The 22833-nt window shown below is 44.4% G+C and overlaps 1 pseudogene; it reads right to left on the reverse strand.

Moving 5' to 3' along the window:
* Positions 1-819: 819 nt before the first annotated feature.
* LOC121557522 overlaps positions 820-22833 on the reverse strand; it is a 47101-nt pseudogene continuing 25087 nt past the window's right edge.

Genomic DNA, 22833 nt, shown 5'->3' on the forward strand with positions numbered 1-22833 from the left:
TCACCGTTCTTGTGATCATTTTGACCCCACGGGGTGAGATCTTGCGTGGAGCCCCAGATCGAGGGAGATTATCAGTGGTCTTGTATGTCTTCCATTTCCTAATAATTGCTCCCACAGTTGATTTCTTCAAACCAAGCTGCTTACCTATTGCAGATTCAGTCTTCCCAGCCTGGTGCAGGTCTACAATTTTGTTTCTGGTGTTATTTGACAGCTCTTTGGTCTTGGCCATAGTGGAGTTTGGAGTGTGACTGTTTGAGGTTGTGGACAGGTGTCTTTTATACTGATAACAAGTTCAAACAGGTGCTATTAATACAGGTAACGAGTGGAGGACAGAGGAGCCTCTTAAAGAAGAAGTTACAGGTCTGTGAGAGCCAGAAATCTTGCTTGTTTGTAGGTGACCAAATACTTATTTTCCACCATAATTTGCAAATAAATTCATAAAAAATCCTACAATGTGATTTTCTGGATTTTTTTTCTCAATTTGTCTGTCATAGTTGACGTGTACCTATGATGAAAATTACAGGCCTCTCTCATCTTTTTAAGTGGGAGAACTTGCACAATTGGTGGCTGACTAAATACTATTTTTCCCCACTGTAGATGGCCGCTTTCCCACTCTATATTGCTATAGAATTTTCATAAATGCCTTACTATACGTCATTCCCAAATATTCTATAAATTTATGAAAATGACCATATCTAAGTGCTCGCTTGTCAAAAATGTGAACAGATTTTAATAGGATTTCATGTTGCTAAAATGCTGTCAGTTCCACTTTAATCATAGCAGTAACAAACTCAGGTATAAAGTAGACAACAAAGAAAGTAAAATCATACTATGAGCCTGTTTATTATTTCCTCAGGCTTACTCCCTGTAGGATGTAGAGGGCCACAGCTGTCTGGTCCTTCTCTCTGGAGCTTGTCTCTAGATTTTCTTGGTGCACCTCTGGGCTTTCTTCTTGGGCTGGTGCACCTCGATCAGCTGGATGCTGCGACGCTTGATATCCTTGCGGGACAGGGAGCAGTCCTTCTCCTGACTGCGGAACTGGAATGTGTCTGAGCGGGAGGAAAGGAGCAGAAAGGAGCAGTGAGGAGCAGGTGCAACAGGAGGTGTTACACACAACAATCAAACACCATTAGCCAAGCACTCAACAGCCATTATGGAAATGTAAGGAATGGCTTCCTGTTGTTAATAAGATGTTGTTTACAATATACAGAAAAACCATGCATAACCATATACCCAAGAAAAAGCATACCTTCTGAGGTACTGTCATACACAGGGCTGCTGGCCCTCTTGTAGTTCCTTGGCTCCATCATGGTGCTCTGCTCCAGAAAGCTCCACACCTGAGGGGAGAGCGGTGAGATCAGAAGGGAAAGAGGTGAGACAAGAAGAAGTGAAAACTCAAACTTTGAGAGGAGAGTTGAGAGATTCAGGCTCAGAGAAAAGAGGTAGACAGAGATGAGAGCTAAGGAAAGAAAGTAAACCAGAGTTTCACCTTCTCATGGTCAGCTGTATTTTCCTCAGTCTTCTCTGAAGCTGTGGTCTGCAGTGTGGGCAGACGGGCATCGATTTCCCTCAGCTTCTCTATGGCATCCAGACCTCCCAACTCCCTGGGAGAGTCCTACAACAAGACAGAGACATTTCGATTAGAATCCTTTCTATTCCTGAATAACATCACCAAGGGCTAGCATGTATAATGAGAACAGTAGTGGTCCAAGAACACAGCCTTGAGGAACACCGAAACAACATTTTCTGGCTGATAGGTGACCAAGAAAGGGCCAGATGAGACTGAACTGTCCATCTATATAAAGAAAGGGATAAAATGGCTACCTTCACTTGTACGCAGCTCATCCTGAAGAACAGGTTGTTGACACCCTTCTCCACCCTGTGCAGCACTGATTGGGCCTTTCCAAGCTTGTCCTCCCAATGGCTGCAACGCTCCTCTTCCTGCTCAAGCTCCGCCTGCATTTCCTCCTTCAGCCGCTCAAACCTTAAGACAGAGGGTGAATCTCAATTGTATTTCCTCTCTCGTCGTCTTCACAAGTTCTGAGGCCCGAGATCTGAAGTACCTTCAGATCTTTTCTCCTTTTTTCTATGGATGACACAGGAGTACTACTTTTCTGTGTAGCTCTACTGTACCTGTCAGAGCCGGGCCCAGCGCTGAACTTGAGCTGGGCGTACTGGAGCTCCAGGGCAGCCAGGGTCTCCATGCTCTGCCTGACCAGCTCCTCACACTGGGTCATCTGGGTTTGCAGCTGCTCCCTGATGGCCTTCTGAGAGACCAGCCGTGTTTCCAGCTCCTACACAGTGGACAGACAGACAGGTGAAGAGGTGGACATATACTCAGCTCAAAGAGACTACCAGCACCTGACTGCCATGTTGACAATATGCCCGACTCAAGTTCGGCAGCTGACGAAGACCCAGTTTGGGGGCGAAACGTTGTCCTGTTAAACACTTTTGAAGCATTATACCAGTGTGTGGATTAATGTTTTGTTCAGAGACTATCAAGCCAAGTACCAGGCTTGGTGTTTGTTTTACTACCTTTGCTTTTTTCTGCAATGCCAAGTTTTCTAATACAGTGGGGAAAAAAAGTATTTAGTCAGCCACCAATTGTGCAAGTTCTCCCACTTAAAAAGATGAGAGAGGCCTGTAATTTTCATCATAGGTACACGTCAACTATGACAGACAAAATCAGAAAAGAAAATCCAGAAAATAACAATGTGGGATTTTTTATGAATTTATTTGCAAATTATGGTGGAAAATAAGTATTTGGTCAATAACAAAAGTTTCTCAATACTTTGTTATATACACTTTGTTGGCAATGACACAGGTCAAACGTTTTCTGTAAGTCTTCACAAGGTTTTCACACACTGTTGCTGGTATTTTGGCCCATTCCTCCATGCAGATCTCCTCTGGAGCAGTGATGTTTTGGGGCTGTCGCTGGGCAACACGGACTTTCAACTCCCTCCAAAGATTTTCTATGGGGTTGAGATCTGGAGACTGGCTAGGCCACTCCAGGACCTTGAAATGCTTCTTACGAAGCCACTCCTTCATTGCCCGGGTGGTGTGTTTGGGATCATTGTCATGCTGAAAGACCCAGCCACGTTTCATCTTCAATGCCCTTGCTGATGGAAGGAGGTTTTCACTCAAAATCTCACGATACATGGCCCCATTCATTCTTTCCTTTACACGGATCAGTCGTCCTGGTCCCTTTGCAGAAAAACAGCCCCAAAGCATGATGTTTCCACCCCAATGCTTCACAGTAGGTATGGTGTTCTTTGGATGCAACTCAGCATTCTTTGTCCTCCAAACACGACGAGTTGAGTTTTTACCAAAAAGTTCTATTTTGGTTTCATCTGACCATATGACATTCTCCCAATCCTCTTCTGGATCATCCAAATGCACTCTAGCAAACTTCAGACGGGCCTGGACATGTACTGGCTTAAGCAGGGGGGACACATCTGGCACTGCAGGATTTGAGTCCCTGGCGGCGTAGTGTGTTACTGATGGTAGGCTTTGTTACTTTGGTCCCAGCTCTCTGCAGGTCATTCACTAGGTCCCCCCGTGTGGTTCTGGGATTTTTGCTCACCGTTCTTGTGATCATTTTGACCCCACGGGGTGAGATCTTGCGTGGAGCCCCAGATCGAGGGAGATTATCAGTGGTCTTGTATGTCTTACATTTCCTAATAATTGCTCCCACAGTTGATTTCTTCAAACCAAGCTGCTTACCTATTGCATATTCAGTCTTCCCAGCCTGGTGCAGGTCTACAATTTTGTTTCTGGTGTCCTTTGACAGCTCTTTGGTCTTGGCCATAGTGGAGTTTGGAGTGTGACTGTTTGAGGTTGTGGACAGGTGTCTTTTATACTGATAACAAGTTCAAACAGGTGCCATTAATACAGGTAACGAGTGGAGGACAGAGGAGCCTCTTAAAGAAGAAGTTACAGGTCTGTGAGAGCCAGAAATCTTGCTTGTTTGTAGGTGACCAAATACTTATTTTCCACCATAATTTGCAAATAAATTCATTAAAAATCCTACAATGTGATTTTCTGGAATTTTTTTTCTCAATTTGTCTGTCATAGTTGACGTGTACCTATGATGAAAATTACAGGCCTCTCATATTTTTAAGTGGGAGAACTTGCACAATTGGTGGCTGACTAAATACTTTTTTTCCCCACTGTATGTTCAATGTAATCAGAGCTACCACACCCCAGTGTGGTTAGATAGTACTACAATCTGTGGTGGCTGGTGGCACTTTAAATGTGGAGGAAGGCTCATAGTAATAACTGGAACGGAATAAATGTATTGGTCTCCTTTACAGAAAAACCACATGGTTTCACATGTGGAAAATCACACAATTTCACATGAAATTTCACATTTGAAGTCATGTGTTTTTGGAACGATTAAAATCAAATGTATTTATAATGTCCTTTTTGCATCAGCAGATGTCACACAGTGCTTATACAGAACCCAGCCTAAAACCCCAAAGAGTAAGCAATGCAGATGTAGAAGCATTATACCAGTGTGTGGATTACATTTTTGTTCAGAGACTATCAGGCCAGGTACCAGGCTTGGGGTTTGTTTTAGTACCTTTGCTTTTTTTGTAACATGTGATCACGTTTTCATGTGTAGTTTCATGCTATCACATGTTGCTTTACATGTTGTCATGTTATCACATTAACTTCACATAAGATCACATGTGATCACATGAAAACGTGTATGTGAAATTCATGTGGTTTTCACATAAGGGCTCAAACACATCAAACACCTGGTTTCCATGTGTTTAATACCATTCCATTCACTCCATTCCATTAATTTTTATGAGCCGTCCGTCCCTCACTAGGCTCCTCTGACTGCAATATAACTAAACAAAATGAAACAACTACATCAATGTGTCACTGGAAATAAAAAAGTGCTGTTTGCAACAGTGGCTTACATAAAAATGGAAGATTAATAATAGGCAATGTGTTGCTTATTAGACAGTGCATATAATAGGGCTAAATGATCCACGTGGGCCACCATACCTGCAGATCAGTGCAGCTGAGAGCTTCTCTCAGAGCATTGATATTCTCCACCAGTTTGACTATGGACTTGGGAGTAGTGGAGACTGGGGCGGTCTGCTGGGCTGCAGGAGGAGAACACAACATAGACACACATCATTTCATCTCCATGCTGAAAATTGGGGGGAAAAAAGTTGAGCACACAAAAACCAGCAGTATGTACGTATATTGCCTTTTCTCATGCAAATTATGTATGATTCAGAATATTATTGCCTTCAAGCCAGAGTACTATTTGGACATGGGTGATCTGATGCTTAGTATTCACTGTATTTATTTGAATACATAAGTGTCTGTGGTTTAAGATCCTCTGACATAGTACCTCTGATATGAGCTGTATCTTCAGCCAGTCCCTCTCTGATAGTCCCTATTCGACCCTACAAAACAACAACGCTCATTGACTGCAATATACATTTAAGTGTCCTTCTTGACCAGAGATGGGCAAGTTTTGTAAGCCTGCAGATCAATTCCTAAAAACATTTTAATTTAAATTGTTTTACTCAGTCGAAGTCTCAACTTACTGTTGAGAGTTAGAATAGTAGAATACACACGTTGCAATTTAGAAAATTGGTTGTGCATCAGAAGTTTTTCTCGTTATGCCAGTCACTGACAGTCACTCAAGTAGCCCATGTCAGCAAAAAAAATTTTGTTTGGTAAGTTAGTCTAGCGGCCAGTAGTAACCATGGTCAAATTACCGACCGGGGGCCTCCATTGATTTTGTTAGCCACTCACTCAGAAATTATAATAAAAACTGAAACTTTTTCTCTGCGCCACATGGCAAAATGTTACTAAGGGCCGGCTCTGACAGCATGAGTGGGTATGGATGTGGGTACGCAGACACGTGAGTCACTGTGGCCCCTCATGAGATTTATTGTGGCCCCATCAAAGTTGCCCATTCCTGCTCTTGACTAATGTGTTCTTTCACTTTCAATCTACCCTTTCAGTCGCTCTTTCTTTTTTTAGCTCTCTGTTCCCCACAGGTCCATCCCTCTCTCAATTCAACTTCCATTTCAATTTAAGGGCTTTATTGGCATGGGAAACATATGTTAACATTGCCAAAGCAAGTGAAGTAGATAGTAAACAAAAGTGAAATAAAAAAGAAATATTAACAGTAAACACTACACTCAGAAGTTCCAAAAGAATAAAGACATTTCAAATGTCATATTATGTATATATACAGTGTTGTAACAATGTGCAAATAGTTAAAGTACAAATGGGAAAATAAATCAACATAAATATGGGTTGTAATTGATTTACAATGGTGTTTGTTCTTCACTGGTTGCCTTTTTCTTGTGGCAACAGCTCACAAATCTTGCTGCTGTGATGGCACATTGTGGTATTTCACCCAGTAGATATGGGAGTTTATCAGAATTGGGTTTGTTTTCAAATTCTTTGTGGATCTGTGTAATCTGAGGGAAATATGTGTCTCTAATATGGTCATACATTTGGCAGGAGGTTAGGAAGTGCAGCTCAGTATCCACCTCATTTTGTGGGCAGTGTGCACATAGCCTGTCTTCTCTTGAGAGCCAGGTCTGCCTACGGCGTCCTTTCTCAATAGCAAGGCTATGCTCATTGAGTCTGTACATAGTCAACGCTTTCCTTAGGTTTGGGTAAGTCACAGTGGTCAGGTATTCTGCCACTGTGTACTCTCTGTTTAGGGCCAAATAGCATTCTAGTTTGCTTTGTTTTTTTGTTAATTCTTTCCAATGTGTCAAGTAATTCTCTTTTTGTTTTCTCATGATTTGGTTGGGTCTACATGTCCTGGGGCTCTGTGGGGTCTGTTTGTGTTTGTGAACAGAGCCCCAGGACCAGCTTGCTTAGGGGACTCTTCTCCAAGTTCATCTCTCTGTAGGTGATGGCTTTGTTATGGAAGGGCAATGGGTTCTATAACACATTTTTAGCCAGATCCTAATTGGTATGTCAAATTTTATGTTCCTTTTGATGGCATAGAAGGCCCTTCTTGCCTTGTCTCTCAGATCGTTCACAGCTTTGTGGAAGTTACCTGTGGCGCTGATGTTTAGGCCGAGGTATGTATAGTTTTTTGTGTGCTATAGGGCAACGGTGTCTAGATGGAATTTGTATTTGTGGTCCTGGCAACTGGACCTTTTTTGGAACACCATTATTTTTGTCTTACTGAGATTTACTCTCAGGGCCCAGGTTTGACAGAATATGTGCAGAAGATCTAGGTGCTGCTGTAGGCCCTCCTTGGTTGGTGACAGAAGCACCAGATCATCAGCAAACAGTAGACATTTTCTCTCTCTCCCTCCCTCTCGTTCTCTCTGTTCTCCACAGATCCATCCCTCCCTCCCTCCCTGGGCTCCCGAGTGGCACAGCGGTCTAAGGCACTGCATTTCAGTGCTATAGGCATCACTACAGACCCTGGTTCGATTCCAGGCTGTATGGAGTCCCATAGGGCGGCGCATAATTGGCCCAGCGTCGTCCGGGTTTGACCGGGGTAGGCTGTCATTGTAAATAAGAATTTGTTCTTAACTGACTTGCCTAGTTAAATAAAGGTAAAATAAAAATTAAAATAAATCCCTCTTTCTCTCTCTTCCCCACAGGTCCATCCCTCCGTCTCCCTTTTTCTCTCTCACTCACTGCTCTTTCAACTTCTGATCTCTCTGTTCCCCACAGTTCCATCCCTCTCCCTCTCTCTCGCTCTCTATTCCCCACAGGTCCATCCCTCTCTTTCTCCCTCTCTCGCACCCTCTCTTTCTCTCTGTTCCCCACAGGCCCATCCCTCTCTCTCTCCCTATTTCTCCCTCTCCCTCTCTATTCTCCACAGGTCCAGCCCCCTCCCTCCCTCCCTCAACTTCTGATCTCTCTGTTCCCCACAGTTCCATCCCTCTCCCTCTCTCTCTCCCTCTGTCTCTTTCTCGCTCTCTGTTCCCCACAGGTCCATCCCTCTCACTCTCTTACCCTCTCTTTCTCTCTGTTCCCCACAGGTCCATCCCTCTCTCTCTCTTACCCTCTTTCTCTCTGTTCCACACAGGTCCACCCCCCCCCTCTCTCTCTCTCTCTCTCTTACCCTCTCTTTCTCTCTGTTCCCCACAAGCCCATCCCTCTCTCTCTCCCTATTTCTCCCTCTCCCTCTCTATTCCCCACAAGCCCATCCCTCTCTCTCTCCCTATTTCTTCCTCTCCCTCTCTATTCCCCACAGGTCCAGCCCCCTCCCTCCCTCCCTCCCTCCCTCCCTCCCTCCCTCCCTCCCTCCCTCCCTCCCTCCCTCCCTCCCTCCGTCTCTTTCTCTCTCACCTGCTCTTTCAACTTCTGAGCTCCTTTGCTGCTTCGCCGCTCTCCCTCCCTCTCTCTCTCCAGCCGACCCTCCACCTCCTTCTCTTTCTCTCCCCTCCTTTCACTCAACTCCTTCTCCATCATCCTGCGTTCCACCATTAGTTGCCTCTCCATCTGAACCAGCTGACTCGTGGTGAAAGACATACAGACATCCTACTATTGTAGTGGGAAAAGACATACAGACATCCTACTATTGTAGTGGGAAAAGACATACAGACATCCTACTATTGTAGTGGGAAAAGACATACAGACATCCTTCTATTGTAGTGGGAAAAGACATACAGACATCCTACTATTGTAGTCGGAAAAGACATACAGACATCCTTCTATTGTAGTGGGAAAAGACATACAGACATCCTTCTATTGTAGTGGGAAAAGACATACAGACATCCTTCTATTGTAGTGGGAAAAGACATACAGACATCCTTCTATTGTAGTGGGAAAAGACATACAGACATCTTTCTATTGTAGTGGGAAAAGACATACAGACATCCTTCTATTGTAGTGGGAAAAGACATACAGACATCCTTCTATTGTAGTGGGAAAAGACATACAGACATCCTTTTATTGTAGTGGGAAAAGACATACAGACATCCTTTTATTGTAGTGGGAAAAGACACACACATTATGGCTGGTATTCAGACGAGCCTGACCTTTTTTCACTTCTTTTTTACCAATCATACTAAGATATGTATCCAAGGTAATGTTATGTAATACCATTGATAGCACTTACAAGTAAAAATCCCACAATAGGCAAGCGGTGGCTAAAAGTTACTGGTCCACCCGATTTGCCTTACCTTAGTGCAGTCCACAGCAGCCACTGCGGTATGAGACATGTGGGCCACCTTTCCTAGCTCTGTCTGCCCGCCGACCACTGAGTTCTGCAGCTGATCCAGAGCCATTGGCATCACACGCACCTCCTGAACCAGGAACAAACAACCCAACCCCAGGTTACATTGGAGCTAGATTGGTCTGCGTCCCGAATGGCACCTATTCCCTACATTTATTTAGAGAGTTAGGCCAACTTTTAGAATTTAGAATATTGTTCTAATTCTAGACATTAATTTGTAGCGTTGTTTAAATATTCCCTATGTAATGTTAATGGGGAGCTAACATGGCTGCCATAGAACATTGAAGTGTCATGTAAATGCATCATAATCCAAAAACCGCATTGGCCCAACAATCTAAATAGATGGCTCTGTAGTGCACTACTTTCGACCAGGGCCCATAGGCCTTTTGTCAAGAGCAGTGCCCTGTATAGGGAATAGTGTGCCATTTGAGCCACGTTGCCAGTACTACCTAGTCACACTGGTCTGTTGATCGAGATTACACTGACTGGAGTATATCTCCCAAGGGAGACTTGAATTCAATGTTGACAATTTAATTTAATTCAATGTCCACAAAGAAAGGCTGATATCTGTGAATGTGATAGTGTTACTGACCCGATGTAGGTGGTCGCAGACTCGCAGGTAGGTTTTTTGGATCCTCTCAGCCTCTGTGATTTTGATGGTCATCTTTTCTAGACTGTTCTCCAGCTCTCTCACACGCTGCCAAGGAAGACAGAAATGTCAACAATAAAAAACACATCAAGCCAATGACTGAGCAGCGTAAATGCTTGGATCCTAGACATCCTAGACTTGGGTCTCTTAACAAGACATGGTCACTCAATGTCAACTTGGACAAGGCCATTCACACACCAACTCCACAGCGCCTCTCCTTTTTCTAAAGATGTCATTAAATTGTACTGTATATAAGAATATGAATATGTACAGTGAGGGAAAAAAGTATTTGATCCCCTGCTGATTTTGTACGTTTGCCCACTGACAAAGAAATGATCAGTCTATATGCTAGGTTTATTTGAACAGTGAGAGACAGAATAACAACAAAAAAATCCAGAAAAACGCATGTCAAAAATGTTATAAATTGATTTGCATTTTAATGAGGGAAATAAGTATTTGACCCCCTCTCAATCAGAAAGATTTCTGGCTCCCATGTGTCTTTTATACAGGTAACGAGCTGAGATTAGGAGCACACTCTTAAAGGGAGTGCTCCTAATCTCAGCTTGTTACCTGTATAAAAGACACCTGTCCACAGAATAAATCAATCAATCAGATTCCAAACTCTCCACCATGGCCAAGCCCAAAGAGTTCTCCAAGGATGTCAGGGATAAGATTGTAGACCTACACAAGGCTGGAATGGGCTACAAGACCATCGCCAAGCAGCTTGGTGAGAAGGTGACAACAGTTGGTGCGATTATTCGCAAATGGAAGAAACACAAAAGAACTGTCAATCTCCCTCGGCCTGGGGCTCCATGCAAGATCTCACCACGTGGAGTTGCAATGATCATGATAACGTTGAGGAATCAGCCCAGAACTACATCTTGCAAATGATCTCAAGGCAGCTGGGACCATAGTCACCAAGAAAACAATTGGTAACACACTTTGCCGTGAAGGACTGAAATCCTGCAGCGCCCACAAGGTCCCCCTGCTCAAGAAAGCACATATACAGGCCCATCTGAAGTTTGCCAATGAACATTTGAATGATTCAGAGGAGAACTGGGTGAAAGTGTTGTGGTCAGATGAGACCAAAATCGAGCTCTTTGGCATCATCTCAACTCGCCGTGTTTGGAGGAGGAGGAATGCTGCCTATGACCCCAAGAACACCATCCCCACCGTCAAACATGGAGGTGGAAACATTATGCTTTGGGGGTGTTTTTCTGCTAAGGGGACAGGACAACTTCACCGCATCAAAGGGACGATGGACGGGGCCATGTACCGACAAATCTTGGGTGAGAACCTCCTTCCCTCAGCCAGGGCATTGAAAATGGGTCGTGGATGGGTATTCCAGCATGAAAATGACCCAAAACACATGGCCAAGGCAACAAAGGAGTGGCTCAAGAAGCACATTAAGGTCCTGGAGTGGCCTAGCCAGTCTCTAGACCTTAATCCCATAGAAAATCTGTGGAGGGAGCTGGAGGTTTGAGTTGCCAAACGTCAGCCTCGAAACCTTAATGAGTTGGAGAAGATCTGCAAAGAGGAGTGGAACAAAATCCCTCCTGAGATGTGTGCAAACCTGGTGGCCAACTACAAGAAACATCTGACCTCTGTGATTGCCAACAAGGGTTTTGCCACCAAGTACTAAGTCATGTTTTGCAGAGGGGTCAAATACTTATTTCCCTCATTAAAATGCAAATCAATTTATAACATTTTTGACATGCGTTTTTCTGGATTTTTTTGTTGTTATTCTGTCTCTCACTGTTCAAATAAACCTAGCATATAGACTGATCATTTCTTTGTCAGTGGGCAAACGTACAAAATCAGCAGGGGATCAAATACTTCTTTCACTCACTGTATATATACAGTGGGGAAAAAAAGTATTTAGTCAGCCACCAATTGTGCATGTTCTCCCACTTAAAAAGATGAGAGAGGCCTGTAATTTTCATCATAGGTACATGTCAACTATGACAGACAAATTGAGAAAAAAAATTCCAGAACATCACATTGTAGGATTTTTAATGAATTTATTTGCAAATTATGGTGGAAAATAAGTATTTGGTCACCTACAAACAAGCAAGATTTCTGGCTCTCACAGACCTGTAACTTCTTCTTTAAGAGGCTCCTCTGTCCTCCACTCGTTACCTGTATTAATGGCACCTGTTTGAACTTGTTATCAGTATAAAAGACACCTGTCCACAACCTCAAACAGTCACACTGCAAACTCCACTATGGCCAAGACCAAAGAGCTGTCAAAGGACACCAGAAACAAAATTGTAGACCTGCACCAGGCTGGGAAGACTGAATCTGCAATAGGTAAGCAGCTTGGTTTGAAGAAATCAACTGTGGGAGCAATTATTAGGAAATGGAAGACATACAAGACCACTGATAATCTCCCTCGATCTGGGGCTCCACGCAAGATCTCACCCCGTGGGGTCAAAATGATCACAAGAACGGTGAGCAAAAATCCCAGAACCACACGGGGGGACCTAGTGAATGACCTGCAGAGAGCTGGGACCAAAGTAACAAAGCCTACCATCAGTAACACACTACGCCGCCAGGGAATCAAATCCTGCAGTGCCAGACGTGTCCCCCTGCTTAAGCCAGTACATGTCCAGGCCTGTCTGAAGTTTGCTAGAGTGCATTTGGATGATCCAGAAGAGGATTGGGGAGAATGTCATATGGTCAGATGAAACCAAAATAGAACTTTTTTGGTAAAAACTCAACTCGTCGTGTTTGGAGGACAAAGAATGCTGAGTTGCATCCAAAGAACACCATACCTACTGTGAAGCATGGGGGTGGAAACATCATGCTTTGGGGCTGTTTTTCTGCAAAGGGACCAGGACGACTGATCCGTGTAAAGGAAAGAATGAATGGGGCCATGTATCGTGAGATTTTGAGTGAAAACCTCCTTCCATCAGCAAGGGCATTGAAGATGAAACGTGGCTGGGTCTTTCAGCATGACAATGATCCCAAACACACCGCCCGGGCAACGAAGGAGTGGCTTCGTAAGAAGCATTTCAAGGTCCTGGAGTGGCCTAGCCAGTCTCCAGATCTCAACCCCATAGAAAATATTTGGAGGGGAGTTGAAAGTCCGTGTTGCCCAGCGACAGCCCCAAAACATCACTGCTCTAGAGGAGATCTGCATGGAGGAATGGGCCAAAATACCAGCAACAGTGTGTGAAAACCTTGTGAAGACTTACAGAAAACGTTTGACATGTGTCATTGCCAACAAAGGGTATATAACAAAGTATTGAGAAACTTTTGTTATTGACCAAATACTTATTTTCCACCATAATTTGCAAATAAATTCATAAAAAATCCTACAATGTGATTTTCTGGATTTTTTTTCCTCATTTTGTCTGTCATAGTTGACGTGTACCTATGATGAAAATTACAGGCCTCTCTCATCTTTTTAAGTGGGAGAACTTGCACAATTGGTGGCTGACTAAATACTTTTTTTCCCCACTGTATGAATAGTGTGTAAATACTATTTTTGTTGTCTCTTGGTGTCTTTCCTATATATAACTGTTATTTGAATTTTATTTTTTGTTGTCTATTACTGTTCTGTACTTTGTCATGTATTTGTATGTTTTATGTGGACCCCAGGAAGAGTAACTACTGCATGTGCAGTAGCTAATGGGGATCCTAATAAACTAAACTGAGCAGTAAGAACTGTGTGAGTGGTGCCGTCCATGGTGCTACACCTTGACACTTGCTTTCTTCTAAGTTTTTGGGGACAGTTGAGTCTGTCAAATGACACCCTTTCTTCTCCTATATAGTGTCACCTGGTCGTAGTGCTGCTCGCCTCCGTCCGGTATGGAGTCCAGCTCCAGGGCTTTCATGGCCTGCTCCATCTCTAGCAGCTGAGACCCCTTGGCCCTCACGGCACACTGCAACCCGTTGTGCTGCTCTATCAGAGTACACAGCCTATGCTTCTCCCGCACCACAATGCTCTACACACACACACACACCAACACAGAGAGATATGCAGGCATATTATGTACAAGCCGGCATATACAACTGGGCTCTTCTAAAAATGTGATGCCTTCTTACAAAGCTAATATTTAAGTGTTAAGTAAAAAAAAATTAAGCAAATAACTAAAGAGCAACAGTAAAATAAAATAACAGTAGGGAGGCTATATACAGGGGGGTACCGGTGCAGAGTCAATGTGCAGGGGCACCGGCTAGTCGAGGTAATTGAGGTAATATGTACATGTGGGTAGAGTTATTGTGACTATGCATAAATACTAAACAGAGTAGCAGCAGCGTAAAAGAGGGGGGTGGGGGGGCAGTGCAAATAGTCCGGGTAGCAATGATTAGCTGTTCAGGAGTCTTATGGCTTGGGGGTAGAAGCTGTTGAGAAGCCTTTTGGACCTAGATTTGGTGCACCAGTACCGCTTGCCGTGCAGTAGCAGAGAGAACAGTCTATGACTAGGGTGGCTGGAGTCTTTGACAATTTTGAGGGCCTTCCTCTGACACCGCCTGGTATAGAGGTCCTAGATGGCAGGAAACTTGGCTCCAGTGATGTACTGGGCCGTACGCACTACCCTCTGTAGTGCCTTGCGGTCGGAGGCCGAGCATTTGCCATACAAGTCAGGAGGCAGAACTTTTTGAGGATCTGAGGACCCATGCCAAATCTTTTCAGTCTCCTGAGGGGGAATAGGCTTTGTCGTGCCCTCTTCACGACTGCCTGAGCTCAAGTTACACTGAACAAAAATATAAAAACGCAACATGCAACAACATTTTACTGAGTTACAGTTCATATAAGGAAATCAGTCAATATAAATAAATTCATTAGGCCCTAATCTATGGATTTCACATCTGGGAATACAGATATGCATCTGTTGGTCACAGATACCTTTAAAAAAAGTAGGGACGTGGATCAGAAAACCAGTCAGTATCTGGTGTGACCACCTTTTGCCTCATACAGCGCGATACATCTACTTCGCATAGAGTTGATCAGGCTGTTGATTGTGGCCTGTGGAATGTTATCCCACTCCTCTTTAATGGCTGTGCGAAGTTGCTGGATATTGGCGGAAACTGGAACACGCTGTTGTACATGTGTGGTGAGTATGCAGTATGGAATAACTGGAACATTTTCAGTTCCTGGAAATGTGTACAGAGCCTTGCGACATGGGGCCGTGCATTATCATGCTGAAACATGAGGTGATGGTGGCAACAGCTCTGGTGGACATTCCTGCGATCAGCATGCCAATTGCATACTCCCTCAAAACTTGAGACATCTGTGGCTTTGTGTTGTGTGACAAAACTGCACATTTTAGAGTGGCCTTTTATTGTCCCCAGCACAAGGTGCATCTGTGTTATTATAATGCTGTTTAATCAGCTTCTTGATATGCCACACCTGTCAGGTGGATGGATTATATTTGCAAAGGAGAAATGCTCACTAACAGGGATGTAATCACATTTTTGGGCACTTTCTTTTGTTGCTTTTTGTGCGTATGGAACATTTCTGGGATCCTTTATTTCAGCTCATGAAACATGGGTTCAACACTTTACATGTTGCATTTATATTTTTGTTCAGTTTATGTACCTCCATTGATAGTCCAGGCTTGGGCAGTGACCTGCTCAGGGTCCTTCCAAATCGTGGGGCTTTTTGATAATTCTCTAAAATCTCCTTGGCAGCACTGTACTCTGCCTGGGTCTGCCGCTCTGAACATCATATACAGGGAACAGAAGTCAATGTGAGAGGGGTGATAAATAAAAGAATTGCAATCTATAGAGCATTTCATTGGCAATGGAGTACATTTAATGTAGCCTATCATATATTTTGCAATAAAAGTATTTGAATAACAATAATTTATTCAACTTTTATAGCGCTATTCATTACATAAAGAATCTCAAAGCACTTTAAAGCAACACAAAAAAGACAAGCAATTTAGAAAACAACAAAATTCATGAGATGGAAGGTCATAACAGGATAGCCCAAAGGCCGGCAGATGGTGATATTGAGTCGTTTCCATCTTGCCGTCCAAACGCATTGATTGCAGCAGGCAAAAAACTCATACACTGTATCACCCGTGGACCGGTTCGTACCTAAAACATTCTCCATTCAGGCTGCAAAGGCGTTGACTTCCTCTTTAACTCGATTTAATGGTGAGAAGGCGGAAATAAATTGGGAAATATGTGTACTTTCTTTATGAAACAATTTTTTTCCACCACCATGCTAAAGTGGCTAATGCCTAGGAATGCTTGTCCCAGATGTTGAGTATTGCGTTCAGCCAATCAAGTTGCAGCAGTCTGTTGTTTACCCTTGGCTGAACGCAGGGTGCAAGTCATCAGGAAGTAGCATTAGCCACTAGGATGGTCATGGAAAATGGTGTTTCATAAAGAAAGTATGCCTATTTTCCCGCCTTTAAATATAGTTAAGGAGGAAATCGATGCCTTTGCAGCGTGAATGGAGAATGTTTTTTGGTATGAACCAGTCCACGGGGATACAATTGTATTGCCGGCTGCATATATAATGAGTTTGGGCAGTACAATGAAACCATCAATAACGTTACCAGATCGATATCGCCTTCTGCCGGCCTTTGGGCGAATGAGACGGTCGGAAAGTTCATGGCTTGAGTGGTCATGAAACATCGGAAGGAGGTGGTCAAAGGGACGAAGAAGCCAGTGGGAGGAGAGAATGGAGGCGTCTGTAGAAACGATGGTTGAGAAGCTGTCCACGTTTGGTGAATTAGGATAGATAAACAACGATTATTCAATATAGCTAAGTTAATAGATTTGAACGAAGATAAACGAAACGGAGAGGAAATCCGGTGGAAGTGGTTGAGCAACACTGGGCTGTGACTGGAGCAGAGAGGGATGGAAAAGTAGGGGGGTTAGGAGTTGAGGAGGACAGGATGGAGTGTAGTGGTGGAGTGGAAAAAGGTGGCAGTATAGTAAGAGTAAAGGTTAAGAAGAAGAGGAAGCCTGGGGAAACTTTACAGGTCTTGTCAGAGGAGAGTGAGTGGAGTTAAAGGTGTTGATGAAATGTAAGGATCAAGGTGGAGTCACGGCGGTGAGTCCGATCGCGTTGGCTAGGGATTTGGAGAGTAAAGTAGGAGAGGTTGTGTCTGCTAAAGTTCTTTGTGATGGAAGTTTGGTGGTGGTGTGTTTCAATGTTAAACAGTATGAGAAGGCGCTCAAACTCAAGCAGGTATGTAAACGTGGGGTTGATAGTAGCATGCCGGATCAAATTGGACAGAAGTGGGTGAAGGGAGTTCTTACAGGACTTCCAGAAATTGTTAACATGCAAGAAATAAAAGGACCACTTGAAGGGAGGCTCTCTTATTGATGCAAAGCGCCTCCAGATGACACGAGATGGGAAGAAGGTGGAAAGCTTGTCAGTGCTACTAAACTTTGAGGATCTGGTATTGCCAGGAAAAGTTAAGATAGGGTATATGAGTTACTATGTGCGAGCATATGTACCAAAACCATTGCGTTGCTATAACTGTCAAAGATTTGGGCATGTGGCGGCGGTGTGTAAAGACAAAAGGAGATGTGCGAAGTGTGGGGGAGAACATGCATATGGGGAATGTGTAGATGGGGTCCAGTTAAAGTGCTGTAACTGTGGTGGAGCAATAGTGTAGCGTATGGGGGTTATTCAGAGATGAAAAGACAGGTGGAAGTGCAGCAGGTGAGCAGTGAGCATAACATCTCGTATGCAGAAGCAGAGAAGGTAGTTAGTTCACACAGAAACAATCGGGGCACCTAGAAGAGCAGGTATTCCAGGGCAGATTGGGATGCAGGTTGGGCGTGATGGAGGGAGCAGAATGGGGGAGAACACAAGACTGGTAGGAGACATGAGGAAGGTTGTTACATTTGTTACAGCAGCAATCAATTTCACAGAAAAATTACAATGGAGGACTAAGAAGATAAAGATCATAGTGGAGTAGGCAGCGAGGTATTTTGGGATCACAGGACTGACATGGGAAATGTACAGGATGACCTCAATAAGATTGAGAATCAGTCCAGCCAGGAATTATGTATTGGTTAATTTGCATTATGGTGTTAATCCTTCAATGGAATGCCAGAAGTTTGATGGCTAATGGGCAAGAGTTCAAACAGGTTCTTGAGGAGTTACCAGCCAAACCTGATGTGATATGTCTCCAGGAGACATGGCTAAAACCTAATCTACATTTTGTATTACAAGGTTATGTTGCAGTCCATAATAGAGATTGGGTGGCAGGGGGAGGAGGAGGGTGTGCTACCTTTATAAAGCGGGGGATCCCATATACAGTTGAAGTCAGAAGTTTACATACACCTTAGCCAAATTTAAACCCAGTTTTTCACAATTCTTGACAATTAATCCTAGTAAAAATTCCCTGTTTAGGTCAGTTAGGATCACCACTTTATTTTAAGAATGTGAAATGTCAGAATAATAGTAGAGAGAATGATTTATTTCAGCTTTTATTTCTTTCATCACATTCCCAGTGGGTCAGAAGTATACACTCAATTAGTATTTGGTAGCATTGCCTTTAAATTGTTTAACTTGGGTCAAACGTTTCGGGAAGCCTTCCACAAGCTTCCCACAATAAATTAGGTGAATTTTGGCCAATTCCTCCTGACAGAGCTGGTGTAACTGAGTCAGGTTTGTAGGCCTCCTTGCTCGCACACGCTTTTTCAGTTCTGCCTACAAATCTTCTATAGGATTGAGGTCAGGGCTTTGTGATGGCCACTCCAATACCTTGACTTTGTTGTCCTTAAGCCATTTTGCCAAGTATGCTTGGGGTCATTGTCCATTTGGAAGACCCATTTGCGACCAAGCTTTAACTTCCTGACTGATGTCTTGAGATGTTGCTTCAATATATCCACTAAATGTTCCTTCCTCATGATGCCATCTATTTTGTGAAGTGCACCAGTCCCTCCTGCAGCAAAGCACCCCCACAGCATGATGCTGCCACCCCCGTGCTTCACGGTTGGGATGTTGTTCTTTGGCTTGCAACACCCCCTTTTTCCTCCAAACATAACAATGGTCATTATGGCCAAACAGTTCTATTTTTGTTTCATCAGACCAGAGGACATTTCTCCAAAAAGTACGATCTTTGTACCCATGTGCAGTTGCAAACCATAGTCTGGCTTTTTTATGGCGGTTTTAGAGTAGTGGATTCTTCTTTGCTGAGCAGCCTTTCAGGTTATGTCGATATAGGACTTGTTTTACTGTGGATATAGATACTTTTGTTCCTGTTTCCTCCAGCATCTTCACAAGGTCCTTTGCTGTTGTTCTGATTTCTTTTGATTTTCCCATGATGTCAAGCAAAGAGGCACTGAATTTGAAGGTAGGCCTTGAAATACATCCACAGGTACACCTCCAATTGACTCAAATGATGTCAATTAGCCTATCAGAAGATTCTAAAGCCATGACATGATTTTCTGGAATTTTCCAAGCTGTTTAAAGGCACAGTCAACTTAGTGTATGTAAACTTCTGACCCACTGGAATTGTGATACAGTGAATTATAAGTTAAATAATCTGTCTGTAAACAATTGTTGGAAAAATGACTTTGTGTCATGCACAAAGTATATGTCCTAACCGACTTGCCAAAACTATAGATTGTTAACAAGAAATTTCTGGAGTGGTTGAAAAACGAGTTTTAATGACTCCAACCTAAGTGTATGTAAACTTCCGACTTCAACTGTTGGTGTGTGGGAGAGGAAGTGGAACAGGAGTATGTAGTGGTAGAGGTGTGGTTGGGAGGGGGAGAAATAGTAATAGTGAACTTTTACAACCTGTGTAAGAGACTGGAGTTGCTGGCCCTTGGGAATGTAGAAGGTAGAGACGGGTAATGTGGTGTGGGGATTTGAATGCTCATAGTACGCTCTGGGGAAGGTTACGGACTGATGTAAATGGACAAGTGTTGGAGGAACTACTGGATGAGAAAGGGCTTGTGAGTCTTAATGACGGCCGGGGAACCAGGATTGACCCAGTAACTGGAAATGAATCTGCTAGCAGGCAGATGTACTTGGGAGGTTTTGGAGGAATCTACAGTGGGTAGTGATCACTATCCTATCGTGTGTACTGTAGGATTGAGGGAGGAAGAATCAGTAGGAAATGGATTGAGGAGATGGATAATTGGGAAAGCGGAGAGGGGTCAGTTTCAGGAGTTGAGTGAAGAGGAGCTGTCTCAGGTAGATCTTAATTTAGATATAGAAACAGTCAAAGATGGAATAAGAGCAGCAATAGTAAGGGCTGCAAGCCAGGTGATTCCTATGGGGACAGGGGGGAGAAGGAGCAAGGCAGGTGATTCCTATGGGGACAGGGGGAGAAGGAGCAAGGCAGGTGATTCCTATGGGGACAGGGGGGAGAAGGAGCAAGGCAGGTGATTCCTATGGGGACAGGGGGAGAAGGAGCAAGGCAGGTGATTCCTATGGGGACAGGGGGGAGAAGGAGCAAGGCAGGTGATTCCTATGGGGACAGGGGGGAGAAGGAGTAAGGCAGGTGATTCCTATGGGGACAGGGGGGAGAAGGAGCAAGGCAGGTGATTCCTATGGGGACAGGGGGGAGAAGGAGCAAGGCAGGTGATTCCTATGGGGACAGGGGGAGAAGGAGCAAGGCAGGTGATTCCTATGGGGACAGGGGGGAGAAGGAGCAAGGCAGGTGATTCCTATGGGGACAGGGGGGAGAAGGAGCAAGGCAGGTGATTCCTATGGGGACAGGGGGGAGAAGGAGCAAGGCAGGTGATTCCTATGGGGACAGGAGGGAGAAGGAGCAAGGCAGGTGATTCCTATGGGGACAGGGGGAGAAGGAGCAAGGCAGGTGATTCCTATGGGGACAGGGGGGAGAAGGAGCATGGCAGGTGATTCCTATGGGGACAGGGGGAGAAGGAGCAAGGCAGGTGATTCCTATGGGGACAGGGGGGAGAAGGAGCAAGGCAGGTGATTCCTATGGGGACAGGGGGGAGAAGGAGCAAGGCAGGTGATTCCTGTGGGGACAGGGAGGAGAAGGAGCAAGGCAGGTGATTCCTATGGGGACAGGGGGGAGAAGGAGCAAGGCAGGTGATTCCTATGGGGACAGGGGGGATAAAGAGGAAGGCAGGTGATTCCTATGGGGACAGGGGGGAGAAAGAGGAAGGCAGGTGATTCCTATGGGGACAGGGGGGAGAAAGAGCAAGGCAGGTGATTCCTATAGGGACAGGGGGGAGAAAGAGCAAGGCAGGTGATTCCTATGGGGACAGGGGGGAGAAAGAGGAACACAGTCCCCTGGTGGAGTGAAGAGTGTAGAGAAGCAGTGAAGAGTAAGAACAGTGCTTTCAGAATGTTAAAAAGGTCCCATAATTACCAGCACCTGATTCAGTATAAACAAGCACAAGCAGTAGTAAGGAGGATCATTAGGACAGCTAAGAGGGAGTATTGGCGCCGGTTCTGTGGAAACATAGGCAGGACCACTCCTGTAGGAGAGGTATAGGGGATGATTAAGAGGATGAGTGGGGTCAGAAGAGATTGGGATCTCCCTGTGCTGAAAAGTGGGGAGACTGTTGCAGTGAGAGATATGGAGAAGGCAGAGATGTTAGCCCAGACATTTGTGAAGGTGCACAGCTCAAATAATCTGACAGAAAACAGGCAGTGTGGGAGAGAGAGGGTCAGAGGAAAATATCTGGGGGTCCTGGATCAGAGAGAGATGGTGGGGGATACACTGAATGGCCCTTTTACGTTGGCTGAGATGAAGAGAGCATTAGCTAAAGCTGGGGTAACATCTCCTGGGAAGGATGAGATAGGTTACATCATGATGGCTCATCTCAGTGACACTGCAATGGGGAAAGTATTGGGCCTTTACAATAAGGTGTGGCAGGAAGGGAAACAGGCAGTAATGGTGCCAATACGGAAACCTGGGAAAGACCCTACTAGTCCTTCAAGCTATAGGCCGATAGCGTTGACATCTCACGTATGTAAACTTATGGAAAGGATGATAACGGAAAGGCTGACTTACTTTCTGGAGAGTAGAGGACTAATGTCACCAGATCAAAGTGGGTTCAGGAAAGGCATCGGAACGATGGATCCTATACTGTGCCTTGAGTCAGTCATACAGAAGGCACAGGCAAATAAGGAGGTGGTGGTAGCTGTTTTCTTTGATGTAGAGAAGGTTTATGATATGATGTGGAAGGAAGGCCTACTTATCAAGCTGGATAACATGGGGGTTGGAGGAAGGGTTTTTAACTGGATAAAGGATTTTCTTTTTGGGCGATCAATACAAGTGAGGGTGGGGAGCTCTATGTCAGAAAGCTATGAGGTGGATAATGGTACCCCCCAGGGAAGTGTCATTAGTCCTTTGTTGTTCTCCATTATGATTGACAATGTATTCTCTCAGGTGAGACCTGATATTGGAAGGTCATTGTTTGCGGATGATGGAGCGCTGTGGAAGAGCGGGATAAATATTACCCATACAGCCAGAAGAGTTCAAGAAGCGATTAGTGAAGTAGACTGTGTTTTTTCTTGAAGTAAGGTTGGGGAGGAAATATGCTTGAAGTTGTATGGAAGGAATCTGGAGAGGGTGGGAGGGTTTCGGTTCCTGGGGGTCTGGAATGACACTCGAATGACGTGGGCGGAGCATATTAACAGAGTAGTTGTCAAAGGAAAGGAAATATTGAATGTGATGCGTTGCTTGTCAGGAATGGAGTGGGGGACAGATAGAATGGCGTTGAAAATGATATATATAGCGCTGTTAAGGTCATCAATGCATTATGGAAGTATAGCATATGGATCAGCAGCTCAGACAGCTTTAAAAAAGCTAGATGTTATCCAGGCCCAAGCCCTAAGAATATGTTGCGGAGCACTCAGGACCTCCCTGGTGGCAGCGATGCAGGTAGAGTTGGGAGAGATGCCATTAAAGTTAAGAAGACAACAGCTAGCCATGACATACAAGGTCATAAGGTTACACATCCTACAGAAAAGGTGCTCCTAGAGCGCTGGGAACATGAACACAATCTGAATACAAGCATTGGGTGGATAGGCAGTTGCATGGCGAGATAGGTGGGGTTGTTTGGGAGGGAGTTTAGC

Source organism: Coregonus clupeaformis, chromosome 18 (genome assembly GCF_020615455.1).
Source record: "Coregonus clupeaformis isolate EN_2021a chromosome 18, ASM2061545v1, whole genome shotgun sequence".
Lineage (NCBI taxonomy): Eukaryota > Metazoa > Chordata > Actinopteri > Salmoniformes > Salmonidae > Coregonus > Coregonus clupeaformis.